The sequence below is a fragment of the Diprion similis genome, chromosome 13 (genome assembly GCF_021155765.1).
Source record: "Diprion similis isolate iyDipSimi1 chromosome 13, iyDipSimi1.1, whole genome shotgun sequence".
Lineage (NCBI taxonomy): Eukaryota > Metazoa > Arthropoda > Insecta > Hymenoptera > Diprionidae > Diprion > Diprion similis.
In genome coordinates, this window is record NC_060117.1 from 8,379,025 (window position 1) to 8,396,734 (window position 17,710).

General features: G+C 41.1%; 17 non-coding genes across 17 annotated transcripts; all 17 read left to right on the forward strand.

Annotated features, from left to right (window-relative positions):
* The first annotated feature begins 11,387 nt into the window (after positions 1-11,387).
* Positions 11,388-11,506, forward strand: LOC124414361. The gene has a single exon (XR_006930000.1). It is a non-coding gene; the product is annotated as a 5S ribosomal RNA (ribosomal RNA).
* A 77-nt stretch (positions 11,507-11,583) lies between these two features.
* Positions 11,584-11,702, forward strand: LOC124414398. Its single transcript, XR_006930035.1, has one exon. It is a non-coding gene; the product is annotated as a 5S ribosomal RNA (ribosomal RNA).
* An 81-nt stretch (positions 11,703-11,783) lies between these two features.
* Positions 11,784-11,902, forward strand: LOC124414362. Its single transcript, XR_006930001.1, has one exon. It is a non-coding gene; the product is annotated as a 5S ribosomal RNA (ribosomal RNA).
* A 77-nt stretch (positions 11,903-11,979) lies between these two features.
* Positions 11,980-12,098, forward strand: LOC124414363. Its single transcript, XR_006930002.1, has one exon. It is a non-coding gene; the product is annotated as a 5S ribosomal RNA (ribosomal RNA).
* Positions 12,099-12,175: 77 nt separating this feature from the next.
* LOC124414399 lies at positions 12,176-12,294 on the forward strand. The gene has a single exon (XR_006930036.1). It is a non-coding gene; the product is annotated as a 5S ribosomal RNA (ribosomal RNA).
* An 81-nt stretch (positions 12,295-12,375) lies between these two features.
* Positions 12,376-12,494, forward strand: LOC124414364. The gene has a single exon (XR_006930003.1). It is a non-coding gene; the product is annotated as a 5S ribosomal RNA (ribosomal RNA).
* Positions 12,495-12,571: 77 nt separating this feature from the next.
* On the forward strand, positions 12,572-12,690 carry LOC124414366. Its single transcript, XR_006930004.1, has one exon. It is a non-coding gene; the product is annotated as a 5S ribosomal RNA (ribosomal RNA).
* Positions 12,691-12,767: 77 nt separating this feature from the next.
* Positions 12,768-12,886, forward strand: LOC124414400. The gene has a single exon (XR_006930037.1). It is a non-coding gene; the product is annotated as a 5S ribosomal RNA (ribosomal RNA).
* An 81-nt stretch (positions 12,887-12,967) lies between these two features.
* Positions 12,968-13,086, forward strand: LOC124414367. The gene has a single exon (XR_006930005.1). It is a non-coding gene; the product is annotated as a 5S ribosomal RNA (ribosomal RNA).
* A 77-nt stretch (positions 13,087-13,163) lies between these two features.
* Positions 13,164-13,282, forward strand: LOC124414388. Its single transcript, XR_006930025.1, has one exon. It is a non-coding gene; the product is annotated as a 5S ribosomal RNA (ribosomal RNA).
* Positions 13,283-13,363: 81 nt separating this feature from the next.
* On the forward strand, positions 13,364-13,482 carry LOC124414327. Its single transcript, XR_006929970.1, has one exon. It is a non-coding gene; the product is annotated as a 5S ribosomal RNA (ribosomal RNA).
* Positions 13,483-13,558: 76 nt separating this feature from the next.
* On the forward strand, positions 13,559-13,677 carry LOC124414290. Its single transcript, XR_006929935.1, has one exon. It is a non-coding gene; the product is annotated as a 5S ribosomal RNA (ribosomal RNA).
* Positions 13,678-13,758: 81 nt separating this feature from the next.
* LOC124414389 lies at positions 13,759-13,877 on the forward strand. The gene has a single exon (XR_006930026.1). It is a non-coding gene; the product is annotated as a 5S ribosomal RNA (ribosomal RNA).
* Positions 13,878-13,958: 81 nt separating this feature from the next.
* On the forward strand, positions 13,959-14,077 carry LOC124414368. Its single transcript, XR_006930006.1, has one exon. It is a non-coding gene; the product is annotated as a 5S ribosomal RNA (ribosomal RNA).
* Positions 14,078-14,153: 76 nt separating this feature from the next.
* On the forward strand, positions 14,154-14,272 carry LOC124414291. The gene has a single exon (XR_006929936.1). It is a non-coding gene; the product is annotated as a 5S ribosomal RNA (ribosomal RNA).
* Positions 14,273-14,353: 81 nt separating this feature from the next.
* Positions 14,354-14,472, forward strand: LOC124414325. The gene has a single exon (XR_006929968.1). It is a non-coding gene; the product is annotated as a 5S ribosomal RNA (ribosomal RNA).
* Positions 14,473-14,549: 77 nt separating this feature from the next.
* Positions 14,550-14,668, forward strand: LOC124414369. The gene has a single exon (XR_006930007.1). It is a non-coding gene; the product is annotated as a 5S ribosomal RNA (ribosomal RNA).
* Positions 14,669-17,710: the final 3,042 nt, after the last annotated feature.

The following is a 17,710-nucleotide window of genomic DNA, read 5'->3' on the forward strand; positions in this document are numbered from 1 at the left end:
TCAGAAGTCTTAGCAACAAAAAATCAGTTGGATATGATAACGTACCAAACATAGTCTCAAAACATCTTCCCGAAAAGATGATAAAAAGCTACTGTATTCTTCTGAACAATGCACTGAACAATACGTATTTCCCTACCTGCTGGAAAACAACCAAGATGATCGCGCTACTGAAAGAAGATCAAGACAGTACCAACCCCTCTAGTTACAGGCCAATAAGCCTGCTCCCTAACATCCGTAAAATATTCGAATCAGTCATTAACAAATCCCTGACACAATTTTGTGACAAGAATGAGGTAATTCCGGAAACGCAATTTGGCTTTACACACAGGCACTCGACGCTGCACACCGTACACAAGTTTACTTCGGACATATGCTGGTCACTCAACAACAACGAAAGCGTAGCTGCCTGCTTTATTGACCTAGAAAAAGCATGTCATATCATCTGGCTCGATGGATGGGCTGTTTTACAAGCTAATAAAAAAGCGATTCCCAAAAGATTTGATTAAAATGTTATGGGTTATGTTTCGCGATAAAAAATTTGTAGTTACAGATAGAAACAACTCATCGTCTAAAACATTTAGAATTGGAAACGGCCTTCAGCAAGGCACAGTAGATTCACCTATATTGTTCGACGTCTTTAATAGTGACATTCTAAGCCTGTTTGCCTTATCTCGGGACCAACCTTCCCGAATCCGATGCACTTCAAGAAAACGTTAGAATCAGGTTTCATACCGCCAGATACCTTCCTTTACCTCGACAGCGAAGGCTACATCCAAGATAAAAATAATATCCCGATCATCTACCATGTGTTCAGAGGCAATGACGACAAGAAAATTCAGTACGACCCAAACCTAAACTGCGAAGATAGAAACAATACGTTGATAAGGTTCAACTCCTCTCTACCGACGAAAGATAGAACCGATAAACACAGACAAAATACCAAAACTTTCTAGTGGTTGGATAAAAAACCCGAGAAAAAAAAATATAGTCTCAACTCAACTAGTTATAATAATGTAAGTGTAAATATAGTGTTAAGGTTAGGTTGAGAAAGAAAATATAAACTCTTTACAAGGATCGATCAGGTTATCCAGCATTTTTCCTGATCCGACTGTAAAAAATCTGAACAACGCGGTCTGCTACCTCGACGGATAAGCACTACTACACAACGAACTAAACTACTTTCACACTGAAAGTACGAAGAGTAAAAATTAATTGATAACACGAAAAGTTAGTCGGTTAGTGTTCGCACTTGATCGCCATAGCAACCTCATCCTAATTCCCTACCGCTAACACGTTTTCGAAATTTTTCCGTGTTTAATATTACTCTACATTTGTAAGGTTCATGTAAATATTGTATTGAATGGCTTCCTACAAATAAACTTAATGAAGAGGCAACGTTTTCTCTCATATGGCAACGGCCATACCGTATTGAAAGCACCAGTTCCTCGTCAGACTAGCTTTGACCGTCCGCGTGGTAAGTCCTACCGATCAAACTCGAAAAGCTACGAATCTTAATTCTTCGTTACTTACGGTCTATAGTGTTACATATTGCTTAATGTGTTTATCGAGTATGTGAAATGTGATATTGTTATAATATTGTGCATTACCAGTAACAAAAAACAAAGTGCAGAAAGTGCAAGTGTTCGTAGTAAACAGTGCTGCAAAAATCAACTCTTCACTGAGTCGCAACTTCAAATCTCCAGTTTAAATAAGAGAATGCGTAAAGAAGAAAAAATAGACATCGTTTTGAACAAAGTGTTATCAAAAGTAACAAATAAAAAAGGAAAAATTGAATTATCAATTGAGAAACGGTAAGTACCTCGCTATAATCCGAGACCAAAATTGGTCCCTAGATCAAAACTTCAAAAACGATCTTCCCTTCCACCACTGAAAGATAGAAAAAAAAGATGAAACGGAGACAGAAAATGACGATGCGATATCCGGATACAACAAAGATCAGCCTTCATTCATAGACGCTGACAATAAATTTGCTCTTTCATCTCCGATCGAAGATAAAGAAACGGCAGACGATACCGAATCGACCATTATACAACAAATTAAATGAAAGAATGATCTCGCCAGAAAGCAAACTCATGCTAAACGAACAAAAAGTGATGACAACAACTCCAAAGCAGAAGATCCAACGCCTCAACGTCAACAAACGCGCCAACGTACCTCGATTCGACATAAATACAAAGAGAGACAGACCACCACTGATCAACATTGATCGCCAAGATCCGAAGGTTACTTTACAGCTCTTGAATGAAAAATTGGAAAAATGACGTATTTCATATTGAACGCATTCATAACGGTAAGCACATCTTGTAGGTACACAATTTTACAGATTTCGATATCGCGCAGAAATTTTTGCATGCAGCTAATTCTCCGTTCTACGCATTTACACCCGAAAACGAAACGCAGAACTTTTTAATCAAAGGCCTAAGAAGCACGACGTAACAAATCTTTTGCTACCTTATTGGGAGATCTTTTATTTAGTCCAGAATTTTCAGTCACAAACGGCTTACTACAGGCTACTGTCGACTCACTTCTTTTGTTTAATATGTACATACAATAGCGATGTACTTGGGCTATTCGGTATTGGAACTTTGGAAAAAAGCGTGTGATAGCTTTTGCGGGTGATCTAATAATCTATGTAATAGGTCACAAAATATCAAACTTACAGAATATACTACAAGATCTTTTTGAGAGAATTTAATTCCATTATAGTGCATGGAAATTGAGAACAAACGCTGCAAAATGCGAAACTATATTGTTTAGACTGATGTTGCGTAAGCTCAGCAAGAGCGAAAGAAACAGATAAAAAAACTTTCTAATATACGAAAAATCTAACGAAGGAGAATCAATCCCACATTCATCAGATGTTAAATATCTTGATCTACAGTTAGACGAAACGCTCTGTTTTAATAAACACGTGACAATTCAATTGAAAAAAGGAAAAAATGCTTTCGCTGAATCGAAAAAATTGTTCTCTAGCCTATGGAATTTAGCGATAGAATAAGAATTCTTTGTTACTAAGCTCTGACCAGACCTGTGATCACCTGTCACTGCCCTATATGGTGTAATATCTCAGCAGTAACTGTGTAAAAAAAATTTCACGCGTATGCTTGGGTGCTCACCGGTCTGAGTCATCGGATTACCAGAAACGCGTCAGCAACAAACAAATTTATAATATGGCTGAGATTCATCGCGTAGATTGTCACATGCTTAAATGATTCAGAAACCACTTTGCGAATACCGCAAAGGTTCGTGATAACAGCTTGATATACAGTTCAACCTATCCGAACCCACAATTCTTCGAAAACACAATAAAATCAGAACATATTCCACCAGAAGTTTTTCTTCATCTCGACCAAAATAATTATCCACAAAATAGCAATAACATACCGTACGTTTATTATATTCACAGATCCGCTCCGGATAAGATGTTTTTATATGACCCGTGACGCGGATTTTTATTGTCCTCGGCCATTCGGAGACGTGACCAAGAACTTCACAACGCAATTGGCCCCCGCGATGATTTCTGAAACAGACTGAGCTTACGAAAAACATCAAAAGAGTTGTGTTGGGCACCTGGTGTGATTAACACGCCTCAAAATCTTTACCTTCGCTAGTCATCGGCTAATATGCTCGGTAGTTCAGTACCACGGAGAGGGGGGTGGTAATTTTTGAAGAGAGAGAGAGAGAGAGAAAGAAAGAGAGAGACTCGATAACAACACGCCACTCAAGAAAATAAAATAAAACAATATATTTTGAACAATAGCAGCGATACAAAGACAAAAAAAAAAGAAACCAGAATCATACAACATTCGCTCTTCGCGATCCAGAACCTACTTAACAAACGTATGTTAAATACGCTACTGCTTAATCTATCGAGCTCTCAGCTCGCTACACAAAACTTTCTTTACATCCTCAACTATAAATTCGATATTCAAAATATACTCAAATAAAGCGATAATCGCTACGAAGCCGAAATCGAAACTATTACTAACTAAACTATTCATTAAACTCATTTCTCGAAGTTGTGCCGACTCAGTTACTGAACAGACGGTGTTCACAATCATCCGACTCAGAGGGCTTCGGCGCGATCGCGAGATTACTAAATAACGAATCGACACAACTATCATAAATTTTTACTTGTTTCTAGACCCGCTTACTCAATCGAAACCAGAAATTTACACTACAACACGAAACTCATACGCAATCATTCATTACCACGGGTTCGTTGCTAATCATGACGTGGGCGCAATTCTGACTCAAAACGCGATCAAAGAAATTCAGTTCTTAATCGTAAATTAAATCGAAATTTTCAAACGCAAGTTCCACTCAACATAACCGCAACGCACCCGGATTCATAATTCGAACACTCAATTTCGGCCAGTCGCGACCTACACGAGAGGCGACACTGAAAAACACGACACCGCGACTCAACCCTGTACAGCGGAATTTCGGCTGTACGCAAATTACACAAGAAAAAGACGCAATTCGAAACCGTGACTCTACTCGATATTCTTAACAATCTCAAGTTTTACTCAACATAACAACTCGAAACTCAGGCTACGGTCACACGTGTCAATACCGCAAATCCAAAATGGCTATCCGTTTTTCGGCAAGCTGCTAGTCCGTTATTCTCGAAATTCGTTCGTGAGAATATTGATAAGGCTTATCGCTCCACATCCGGACCACCAACGCGCAAACTCCCTCGTAATCTCGTGGTGATACCATTTTCGCAATCGATATAATATTCTTTCTTACTCTCGAAAGAATTATTCTATTTGCGACTAACGCAACGAACCGCCAGAACTAGAGTGATTCGAGAATTGAACGACCTGCCGCAGCAGCGATCTCGGTACGCTACGTGCTACATGACGTCATAAGCGCAAGAATGCGCAACAACTGATCTGTCATCGATTTCGTGGATTGCGCAACTTGACGCGCACCTGCCGGAGCAGCGCGACGCAGAACTTAACGCTAGATCGCAATTTCGTCCTCCGCGCAGCTCTATGATGTCCTCGCCGTAATCGGCGCGCCGTGGTGTTCCCTCGTTGCTCGTCGATCCTTCGCCAAGCTTGCCGGGCAGTTGATGGCGGGGAAGCGGGGTGAGGTTGCGGCGCGCCGGCTACCAGTGAGAATCGCGTCCGCCTCGGATCCCCGCGATGCAAGGATTTTCGTTGGCTCCTCTTCCGTAGCCTCTACATCCTTCATTTAAAATTTTCGCTAGTCCACCAGTCCGCAATCCCCTCGAAATCGTCATCGAATCGCTGCTTGATGACGGAGAAACTCGAAAAACTGAAAGAAACAAACTGAAATATTTGGGTCTCTATTCGTTGCAGTGTCACCACTCGGAATCTTAAATGTGTGACTCCAGTTCTTAACTGATTATAATCATGTAAGTGTAAATATAGAGTTAAGGTTAGGTTAAGAAAGAAAAAGAAATAAGGATCGATCAGATTTTTCGGCCTTTTTCCTGATCCAACCGTAAAAATTCTGAATAAACGTGCTCTGCTACCTCGGAGGATAAACACTTTCACACTGATCGTATGAAAAGTACAAATTTATTTGAGTACACGAAAAGTTAGTCGGTTAGTGCTCGCACCTGCGAGCCACAGCGACCTAATCTTAATTCCATAGTGATAACACGTTTTCGAAGTTTTTCCGTGTTTAATATTACTCTACATTTGTAAGGTACATGTGTATATTGTATTGAATAACTTCCTCCAAATAAACTTCTTAATAAAAAAAAAAAAAAGCACCGGTTCTCGTCCGATCACCGAAGTCAAGTAACATTGGGCGCGGTCAGTACTTGGATGGGTGACTGCTTGGGTACACCGCGTGCCGTTGGCATCTTTTTTTTTCCAAAACGGAGTCAACATTTAGCACTATTTTTGAGCATCTGAAGAAGCAGAGATTCATCTCTCTCGGCAACGGCCATACCATGTTGGAAGTACCGGTTCTCGTCCCAGTCACGCTCCGTCGCACGTTCCAAACGTCTCGGCGCTGTATTTTTGATCACATTTTGATTGAAAAGTTGAATTAAAAATATCGATAATAGTACGATTCTAAACCCAGTGAATTATTTTATTGAAATGATGAAAATTTTAATAAGTGAGCTATTACTACAAGCTAACAAATACAATTAGTGGCACAGAAGGCACACCTAACCTCACAGGGCTTCCACATGTGTCGCCAACAGCAGTGGATCTCAGCACGGTAATCATTCCAAGCAAAAGAAATCGCAGTGGAAATGCAACTACAACAACCGAAGCTAAATCTGAAATTTCTGAAATTACTAATCAGCAAGTAAAAGTGCCTACTATTACCGTGTCAAACAGATATAATGTGCTCGCAAATGACAATACCATGGAAACAGATGACGAGGAAACTAATGAACAACTGTCAAACAACAACGAGAAATCACCAACTGCAAAACACACACAAGATGCAGCAGCGAAAAAAGAGAAAAAACCTCCTCCAATTTCCATACACGGTGAGGTTAACGATCACTCAACGATAACAGAAATAATAAAAAATCTAGTGAACGGATAATTTTACATCAAGTACCATCAATATAACTCTGAGATCTACACAACGTCAATTATTGATTATACTAAGTTATTAGAGCATCTGAAAGCCACGGATGTTAAGTTTCACACTTCTTCACTAAAAGATGAAAAAAAGAAAACCTTTGTCATCAAAGGACTGCGCGAGGTAGCCAAACTAGAACAAATTCAAGCTGAACTCCAAGAAATTGGATTTGACGACACTCAGGTTAGTCTTATGAAAGGTACCAAATATCCTATATTTATGGTGGTAGTTCCAGCTGATACCCAACTCAAACATGTCAAACAAAAAGCACAACTATTTTGCAACACCAAGGTTACGTTGGAAAACTATGAAACGAAAAGAAGAGTTTCGCAGTGTCATCGCTGCCAAGAGTGGGGCCATGCAAATGTCAACTGCTTTGCAGAACCAGCATGCCTTAAATGTGGAGAGGCACACTTAACCAAAGAGTGCCAAAAACCCAAAACGACACCAGCTAAATGTGTCAATTGTAGTGATGAACACCCGGCAAATGCCACCATCTGCGATGCATATCACAGAAGACTACAACAAATAGCGGAAAGATCAGCCAACGCGAAACAAGCGATATCACAGCCAAGTACAAGAGACCACAACAATAACACACCAAATCTAAGTGACCAGCAACACTTCCCGCCACTCCCAGCCAGGACTCCAGATTCAAACACCAACCCCTGGTTCAACAACGGCGTACAGCAGAGTAACTCGAGCAATACATCTAATCAAGAAAGACTGAACACTAATATTATTATTAATCACCAAGGAAGTAATGAAATGTCTGACCTCTTGGAACTAACTAATGAGATTAAAAGCATTAATCAACTTGCTAATATAAAAAAAATGTTAGAACTAGCAAAAGAACTCCATACAAATCTAAAAAATTGCACAACACAAACGGAAAAATTTGGCGTATTCGCAGATTTTACAGCTAAATTAGAATCACCATAGATAACATAAAAATATGAAGCTGGAACGCGAACGGTTTAAAAAATAAACTAGGAGAAGTTATTCAATTTTTAAATAGTCACAAAATTGATATATTTCTAATTAATGAAACTAGACTGAGTGAAAAAGATAAACTTAAAGTTAAAAACTACAACTGTCTACGCAAAGACAAAAGTTATTCCGCAGGTGGAGTTGCAATATTAATTAAAAAAGATTTAGCTTATAAGGAACTTAGTATAGATAATAATCTTACTATAGAATGTATCTCCATTAGATTAGCAAGTAATATTTGTATAACTGCGGCCTACAATAGTCCAGCTAATAACCTTACAACTCAAGAATTAGATTCTGTTCTCGGTATAGGTGACAAAGTACTGTTGGTTGGGGATCTCAACGCCAGACATCTCAGCTGGAACAATCATATTAATAATAGCAGAGGATTAACACTCTTTAACTACACTCTCAATAACAATTGCAGTATTATCTTTCCAGACGAACCAACACACTATCCTATTAAAAATTCCACTCCTACCACCATAGATATTGCCATAAATGAAAACGTCAGTCAGGCATCAGACATGAGAGTCCTACATGAACTAAACTCAGACCACACACCGGTTGTACTAGAACTAGGATCACAAGAAAGAAATTGTGCTCAAAAAACCGCCTACGATTACAAAAAAGCGGATTGGGTTAATTTTAGAAAACACCTTAATCAGAAAACAATCCTCACATCAAAAATTGAAACAAAAGATGAGCTGGATCTAAGAATACAGAAATTCACCAGTGACATCCGCAGCAGCATAAATAAAACTATCACCAAAACAACCTTTAAAAACCTACAAGACAACCTACCACATGATATACTTCAAATGATCAAGCAGAGAAACCATCTCAGGAAAGTTTGGCAGCGCTCCAGGCAAAATAAAGACAAAATTGAAGTAACAAGACTCACTCATCAAATAAGAACAGCTATAATCAATTGCAGAAATAAGGAATGGTCCAACAAGTTAGAAAAGCTGAATCCACATGATAACTCGCTGTGGAGAATGACTAGAATATTGAAAATGGAAGATAACAATATACCATCGCTGGTTAAAAATGGAGTTGAAGCTTTCACTGACTACGACAAAGCTAACATGTTGGCAGACCAATTCGAGCAGGTTCATAATATAGATCTAATGGACAACACATCTGAACAAGAAGGTATAATAAAACAGGTGAAGAAATATCTAGAAGAAACTGATAATGAAAACTGGGATCAGTTTATAACGTCACCACGAGAACTGTCATCTACAGTGCAACCTCCGAATAAGCCCTCTCCAAATAAGTCCGCTTCCTCTAATCTTCGCTCGAGAGTTGCCCCCACTACTTCAAGCATTCTCACGCATCGTCGCACATCGCAAAATCGGGGGCAAACCTCTCAATAAGTCCGCCCGTGGAAATTGTGTTTTGGTCTCAATTTATGCTTTGAATAATAGTATAGTAATGAATTAATCTATTGTTAACACCTATCAGTATGTATACTTTTAAAAAATTTTAATATATTAAAAAAAAATGTAATTATCTTGAAAAAGTTGACACAAAAATATTCAGCAATTCTTGTCAAAAAATAATATCATTCTTTAATATCAAATGATATCATTCTTCGTATGTACTTGAGCATTTGAAATTTTAAAGTAGAGAGCCATTCTTTTTTTTATGGAGAGTAGTTATTTTATTATTGATGAGAAATCCAATTTATGATACATAATGCAGTCCATAGCGCATACATTGTGCATAATGCAGAATGACTGTTCAAACAGAATTTGATAAGCATAATATAACAAAGTCAAGTCAATGTCGTCAATTCGTCGAGTGGGCGAGCGGACTTATTTGGAGGTTGAGCTGAGAATTTTTTGTGGCGAATTCGGACCGCGGGTGGGAGTAACTTATTTCTCGGAATTATATTCTCCTAACCGCCCGAGCCCGGTCTTATTCGGAGGTTGCACTGTATAATCAAAAAGCTTCTAAAAAGCACCAGGACAAGACACTATACAGAACATTGTTCTTAAAAACCTATCTCGAAAAGCACTTGTACAACTCACGTACATGATAAACAACTCGATCAAGCTATCCTACTTCCCTTAGTATTGGAAAACAGGAGAAATTATTCCAATAAAAAAACCTGGCAAAGTTAGTACAGATCCAAGTAGTCATCGTCCAATCAGCCTTCTCCCGACAATGAGTAAAGTCTACGAAAAGGTGATTCTTGAGAGAATCAACGTGCTAGTAGATCATCAGTTTGGGTTCAGAAGCAAGCATAACACGGTACAGCAAGTAACGAGAATTGTAAACGACATCTCAATTAACTTCAACAGAAACCTAGTCACGTCACTGCTTTTACTTGACATAGAAAAAGCATTTGATCGAGTGTGGATAGATGGCCTATCCTTTAAACTGATAAATTACAATTACCCACCAACACTTATCAAACTCATTTACTCGTATCTATCTGACAGACACTTTGTCGTGTCTGTTAATGGTACCATTTCAACTAGAAGAAAAATCAAAGCTGGTGTCCCACAAGGCTCAGTTATTGGCCCCGTACTCTTCAATGTCTACCTTAATGATATTCCTACATTTCCTAAAACGAGCTTAGCCCTGTTTGCAGATGATACAGCCATGTATGCACACTCCTTCAGTGCCATCACCGCTGCCAAACAACTGCAAGTGCACATAAACATACTTGAAAAATTCTACACCAAGTGGAAAATTTCACTAAATGCGTCGAAGACCGAAGTCATAACTTTTGCAAAGAAAAGAAATAATACAAGAATATTCCAACCAATAAAAGTATACAATCACAGTATAGAACCAACCAGTACAGTCAAATACTTAGGCGTTCATCTAGATCCCAAACTGACATACCATGCTCACATCAAGCAAACAATCAGAAAAGCATTTATAGTACAGAAGAAAGTGTACCCTTTGATGGTGAAGGGCTCACCACTATCTATAAAAAACAAAAAATTAATTTACACAATGATCTTGAGACCAATCCTGACATATGCAGCCCCGGTGTGGTGCGGTGCATCCCCAACCAACTTGCTACTTCTCCAAAGATACCAAAATAAGTGCCTAAGACTCATTCTCTCAGAGGACAGATACGCTAAAATTAAAACAATGCACGAGACTGCTGACATCATATTCATAAAAGACTATATATACAAACTAGCAAATAACTTCTATGAACAACAATTAAATAACAATAATCTTACAAAAAACATTACAAATATAAGAAGACACAATATACCTCACACGTTTAAACATAAACTACCTTATCAAAAACTAGAAATATTTAACAACACAAAAATATAAATAACTGAAACAAATGCTATTTCGTGAACAGCAAACAGGCTCATATTATGTCTGGGAGAATTTTCGATCACAGGTTTTTGCGCGTACTTTTCCTGTATCTAAGTCAATTACTATTGCTCTCGCTACAATACTGCACCCAAGTTCTGAACAAAACAGTAGACAATAAGATAACATCTTAATGCAAAACAAAATGTTAGATTAAGCTTAAATTTAAGCAGGAGTTACATAAAATAAAATAATTGTAAGTGCAGCATTGTAAATATTGTACATTTATTGGTATCAAATAAACAAATTTATACAAAAAAAAAAAAAAAGGTTCTCGTCCGATCACCGAAGTCAAGCAACATTGGGCGCGGTCAGTACTTGGATGGGTGACCGCTTGGGAACACCGCGTGCCGTTGGCATCTTTTTTTTTCTAAAGACAGATTGGAAAAGGATTTACCAGTTTCTTTAAGGATGTTAAGAAGCAGAGATTCATCTCCCTCGGCAACGGCCATACCATGTTGAAAGTACCGGTTCTCGTCCGATCACCGAAGTCAAGCAACATTGGGCGCGGTCAGTACTTGGATGGGTGACCGCTTGGGAACACCGCGTGCCGTTGGCATTTTTTTTTTTCCAAAGACAGCTCTAACGTTTGGCACCATTTTTAGGAATTTGAAGACGCAGAGATTCATCTCCTTCGGCAACGACCATACCATGTTGAAAGTACCGGTTCTCGTCCGATCACCGAAGTCAAGCAACATTGGGCGTGGTCAGTACTTGGATGGGTGACCGCTTGGGAACACCGCGTGCCGTTGGCATCTTTTTTTTTCTAAAGACAGATTGGAAAAGGACTTACCAGTTTCTTTAAGGATGTTAAGAAGCAGAGATTCATGTCCCTCGGCAACGGCCATACCATGTTGAAAGTACCGGTTCTCGTCCGATCACCGAAGTCAAGCAACATTGGGCGCGGTCAGTACTTGGATGGGTGACCGCTTGGGAACACCGCGTGCCGTTGGCATCTTTTTTTTTCCAAAGACGGATCCAACATTTGGCACCATTTCTAAGAATTTGAAGAAGCAGAGATTCATCTCCCTCGGCAACGGCCATACCATGTTGAAAGTACCGGTTCTCGTCCGATCACCGAAGTCAAGCAACATTGGGCGCGGTCAGTACTTGGATGGGTGACCGCTTGGGAACACCGCGTGCCGTTGGCATTTTTTTTTTTCCAAAGACAGATCTAACGTTTGGCACCATTTTTAGGAATTTGAAGACGCAGAGATTCATCTCCTTCGGCAACGACCATACCATGTTGAAAGTACCGGTTCTCGTCCGATCACCGAAGTCAAGCAACATTGGGCGTGGTCAGTACTTGGATGGGTGACCGCTTGGGAACACCGCGTGCCGTTGGCATCTTTTTTTTTCTAAAGACAGATTGGAAAAGGATTTACCAGTTTCTTTAAGGATGTTAAGAAGCAGAGATTCATGTCCCTCGGCAACGGCCATACCATGTTGAAAGTACCGGTTCTCGTCCGATCACCGAAGTCAAGCAACATTGGGCGCGGTCAGTACTTGGATGGGTGACCGCTTGGGAACACCGCGTGCCGTTGGCATCTTTTTTTTTCCAAAGACGGATCCAACATTTGGCACCATTTCTAAGAATTTGAAGAAGCAGAGATTCATCTCCCTCGGCAACGGCCATACCATGTTGAAAGTACCGGTTCTCGTCCGATCACCGAAGTCAAGCAACATTGGGCGCGGTCAGTACTTGGATGGGTGACCGCTTGGGAACACCGCGTGCCGTTGGCATTTTTTTTTTTCCAAAGACAGATCTAACGTTTGGCACCATTTTTAGGAATTTGAAGACGCAGAGATTCATCTCCTTCGGCAACGACCATACCATGTTGAAAGTACCGGTTCTCGTCCGATCACCGAAGTCAAGCAACATTGGGCGTGGTCAGTACTTGGATGGGTGACCGCTTGGGAACACCGCGTGCCGTTGGCATCTTTTTTTTTCTAAAGACAGATTGGAAAAGGATTTACCAGTTTCTTTAAGGATGTTAAGAAGCAGAGATTCATGTCCCTCGGCAACGGCCATACCATGTTGAAAGTACCGGTTCTCGTCCGATCACCGAAGTCAAGCAACATTGGGCGCGGTCAGTACTTGGATGGGTGACCGCTTGGGAACACCGCGTGCCGTTGGCATCTTTTTTTTTCCAAAGACGGATCCAACATTTGGCACCATTTCTAAGAATTTGAAGAAGCAGAGATTCATCTCCCTCGGCAACGGCCATACCATGTTGAAAGTACCGGTTCTCGTCCGATCACCGAAGTCAAGTAACATTGGGCGCGGTCAGTACTTGGATGGGTGACCGCTTGGGAACACCGCGTGCCGTTGGCATCTTTTTTTTTCTAAAGACAGATTGGAAAAGGATTTACCAGTTTCTTTAAGGATGTTAAGAAGCAGAGATTCATGTCCCTCGGCAACGGCCATACCATGTTGAAAGTACCGGTTCTCGTCCGATCACCGAAGTCAAGCAACATTGGGCGCAGTCAGTACTTGGATGGGTGACCGCTTGGGAACACCGCGTGCCGTTGGCATTTTTTTTTTCCAAAGACAGATCTAACGTTTGGCACCATTTTTAGGAATTTGAAGACGCAGAGATTCATCTCCTTCGGCAACGACCATACCATGTTGAAAGTACCGGTTCTCGTCCGATCACCGAAGTCAAGCAACATTGGGCGTGGTCAGTACTTGGATGGGTGACCGCTTGGGAACACCGCGTGCCGTTGGCATCTTTTTTTTTCTAAAGACATATTGGAAAAGGATTTACCAGTTTCTTTAAGGATGTTAAGAAGCAGAGATTCATGTCCCTCGGCAACGGCCATACCATGTTGAAAGTACCGGTTCTCGTCCGATCACCGAAGTCAAGTAACATTGGGCGCGGTCAGTACTTGGATGGGTGACCGCTTGGGAACACCGCGTGCCGTTGGCATCTTTTTTTTTCTAAAGACAGATTGGAAAAGGACTTACCAGTTTCTTTAAGGATGTTAAGAAGCAGGGATTCATGTCCCTCGGCAACGGCCATACCATGTTGAAAGTACCGGTTCTCGTCCGATCACCGAAGTCAAGCAACATTGGGCGCGGTCAGTACTTGGATGGGTGACCGCTTGGGAACACCGCGTGCCGTTGGCATTTTTTTTTTCCAAAGACAGATCTAACGTTTGGCACCATTTTTAGGAATTTGAAGACGCAGAGATTCATCTCCTTCGGCAACGACCATACCATGTTGAAAGTACCGGTTCTCGTCCGATCACCGAAGTCAAGCAACATTGGGCGTGGTCAGTACTTGGATGGGTGACCGCTTGGGAACACCGCGTGCCGTTGGCATCTTTTTTTTTCTAAAGACAGATTGGAGAAGGATTTACCAGTTTCTTTAAGGATGTTAAGAAGCAGAGATTCATGTCCCTCGGCAACGGCCATACCATGTTGAAAGTACCGGTTCTCGTCCGATCACCGAAGTCAAGCAACATTGGGCGCGGTCAGTACTTGGATGGGTGACCGCTTGGGAACACCGCGTGCCATTGGCATCTTTTTTTTTCCAAAGACGGATCCAACATTTAGCACCATTTCTAAGAATTTGAAGAAGCAGAGATTCGTCTCCCTCGGCAACGGCCATACCATGTTGAAAGTACCGGTTCTCGTCCGATCACCGAAGTCAAGCAACATTGGGCGCGGTCAGTACTTGGATGGGTGACCGCTTGGGAACACCGCGTGCCGTTGGCATTTTTTTTTTCCAAAGACGGATCTAACGTTTGGCACCATTTTTAGGAATTTGAAGACGCAGAGATTCATCTCCTTCGGCAACGACCATACCATGTTGAAAGTACCGGTTCTCGTCCAGTCTGCTCCGAGCTCTCGGATGATTAGGTAATGTTGATGTTATTGCTCGAAGTACTTGCCTTGTGGTGTAACCGTAGCGCAAGGAGTGTGCGATTCCAGTCGATCTGGTTTATTCCGTATCGAGTGAAGTGCAACGCATCCGTGCAAGTGAAGCTGATAACGTTGTTGGCAAGGGGGGGGGGGGCTCACCCCCTGCCGCTAAACCGAAATTTACCTCGACTTAAAAAGTATGAAAACCCCACCCCCGCCAAGTAATCACTCAGGACCTATAATCAGGCCTCAAGGGAAAAGGAAAGCTGAGGATTCATCTAATGACTCGATAATTCTTGCCGATACAAACAACGACGATGAGGCAATATCGAAGCCCATCCACGATAAGGGTTTGCCCAGCAGTGCGACCAAAAATACCGGCGCGTCCGGAAAGTCACAGGTGGTCTCGACGATGACTTCATCATTAGCAAGACGTGGCAAGAGTGCGAAATGCATGCCTAAACCCAACTTAGTAGTAAGAAAAAAGATGAAGCCTGAAGTCGCAGACAATTCCGAACCATCAGAAGCCCGCGAAATCTTAAAAAATATCAACGAATCTCCGAAAACAAACACCGACAACCGGAAGGCCGGAACACCAGAAGATATTTGGACGCTAGACACAGCCGCTGCAAACCGAGTCAGGCCGGCAGCCCATCAAGCCTCTGAGCTGGAATTGAAATTATCCGTGGCTCTGAATGAAATTGAAGAATTAAAAAAAGCGAACCATGAGCTAGCATCCGAAATTGAGTCCCTCAAAATGAGGACAAATTTTACCGTTGCCGAATTGAAATCAGCAAACGATGTTGACGCCAACCCGAACCAGAACAATACTCCAGAGATGAGCGGATTACATCGTGATGATCAACAATACCCTCCGTCGACCAGCGGCTTATCGTCAACTGCGACCCATAACAACTCCAACTCGGACGCTTCCTGTGTTCTCTCCGACGACCATCTCCAAGATGCGACAAGACCTTCGCAGCATCGACGAGAACAGTCGTCACTCCACCCATCCGGTATCGCGTTGCCCACTCAATATCTAAAAAAACAAACGAAACCCCCACCGATAATAACAGTAGGTCAATCAGCTAAAGTCATCTTAAATTTCATGGCAATTTCAATGAACACAAAAAATTTTCACATAAAAAGAATCAGAAATAACAAACATTCAATCGTTGTCGGTAACAAGCAGGATTACAAACTGACTTGCGAACGTCTGAAAGAAAGAAAAATTAACTTCTTCACTTTCACGCCCAGCGACGAAAAACTTAAAACAGTCTTACTGAAGGGTATAGAAGGCGACTTTGACCCTCAGAACATTCTCGAAGATTTACAAGCTCAAAATGTAGAGGGCTTAGAATTTTTACAGGTCACAAGTTTTTCGACAGTGAACTCGAAAAAAAAATAACAGAGTCTTACCTATATTCCTAGTGAAAATATCGGCAAATAGTAATGTGTTGAAATTATCTAGCGTAAAAAAAGTCCTGTACCAAGCAGTAACTTGGGAAGCGTTGAAAAAAGCGAACAGAATACAATGTAAGCGTTGTCAAAGAATCGGCCACGTAGCCAACAATTGCAACCTAGACTTTCGATGCGTTAAATGCGCTACTTCTCACGAACCAGGGAAATGCAGTATCAAACCCCAGGCTGCAGACACGCCATCTGATAAGTCAACTATTTACTGTGTAAATTGCAAAGAGTACGGCCATCCGGCATCTTACAGGGGTTGCCCAAAATTAGTAGAGTACGATAACATGATTAGAAAAAAAATTGAAGAAGCCAACCAAAATAAACAGGTCAATTTACAAAAAATCAGCAAAGCAGTAGAGCCCAAGACCACTTATAGTGCAATCGTAGCAGGTACAACAAATAAAGAGCAGCGACCAGACCCCAAATCGAATCAGAGAGTCGACTCAATCGCGACGTCCGAAAAGCCCTTCGCGCAAAACTCTGAAGGTAGCGACGTTAATAAAAATTTCTTTGAGTTTCTTAGTAACCAGTTACTGAAAATTCAAGAAGCCGTTGCTCAGAATTCGCTCAGTATCCAGAACTTATACTCCCAACTCGATAATTTCTTTTCAGCCGATGACACATAATGGCAGAAAATAAGCTCAGGGTCGACAAACTTAATATCATTGCGATTAATGTAAACTCTATTATCACCATTCAACGCAGGATTAACCTATCCGAATTAGTAGCCAAGTACAAACCAGACTTTGTCCTTCTAAGCGAAACAAAGCTTAACAGTCGATTCAAAATTGCTATTGAAAATTATACAATGATCAGAAACGATAGACCGAATTCAAAGCAGGGCGGTGGAACTGCAATGCTGATAAAGAACCCATTTGAATTTGTGCAGATTACGCCAGTATGTTTGTCAGGGGCAAAAGTCTTAGAAGCTTCGGTCGTCAAATTGAAAGTTAACAACTCTCTCAACTTATTCATAATTGCTGCTTATGCACCGGGTGGTCATAAAAAAGAATTTATTCCTGAGATCGGTAAGCTCTTTGAAGAGTTGGATTTATCTGATCCCTCGAACCTGTATATTTTGGCTGGAGATCTCAATGCAAAACACACCTCGTGGCAGAACGCAACCAATAATCCCAGAGGCGTATTGTTGCATAAATGGATTCATGATAACGAAATTAATCTAAGACTGCAGCTATTTGGCTCACTGTTGCCTTCATATCCGCGAGGGAGTTCATTTATTGACATATGCTTAGCGGACAACAGATTAACGGCTCATGGAATAACAGAAGATTACAGGCTTGAGTCGCTACCGTACGACAGTGACCACAATGCGATCCTAATGTCCTTTTCATTTCATACGTCACTTCCGTTTGTTTTAGAAAGGAAAACCGAAAATCGTTCATATAACTTTGCCGCGACAGACTG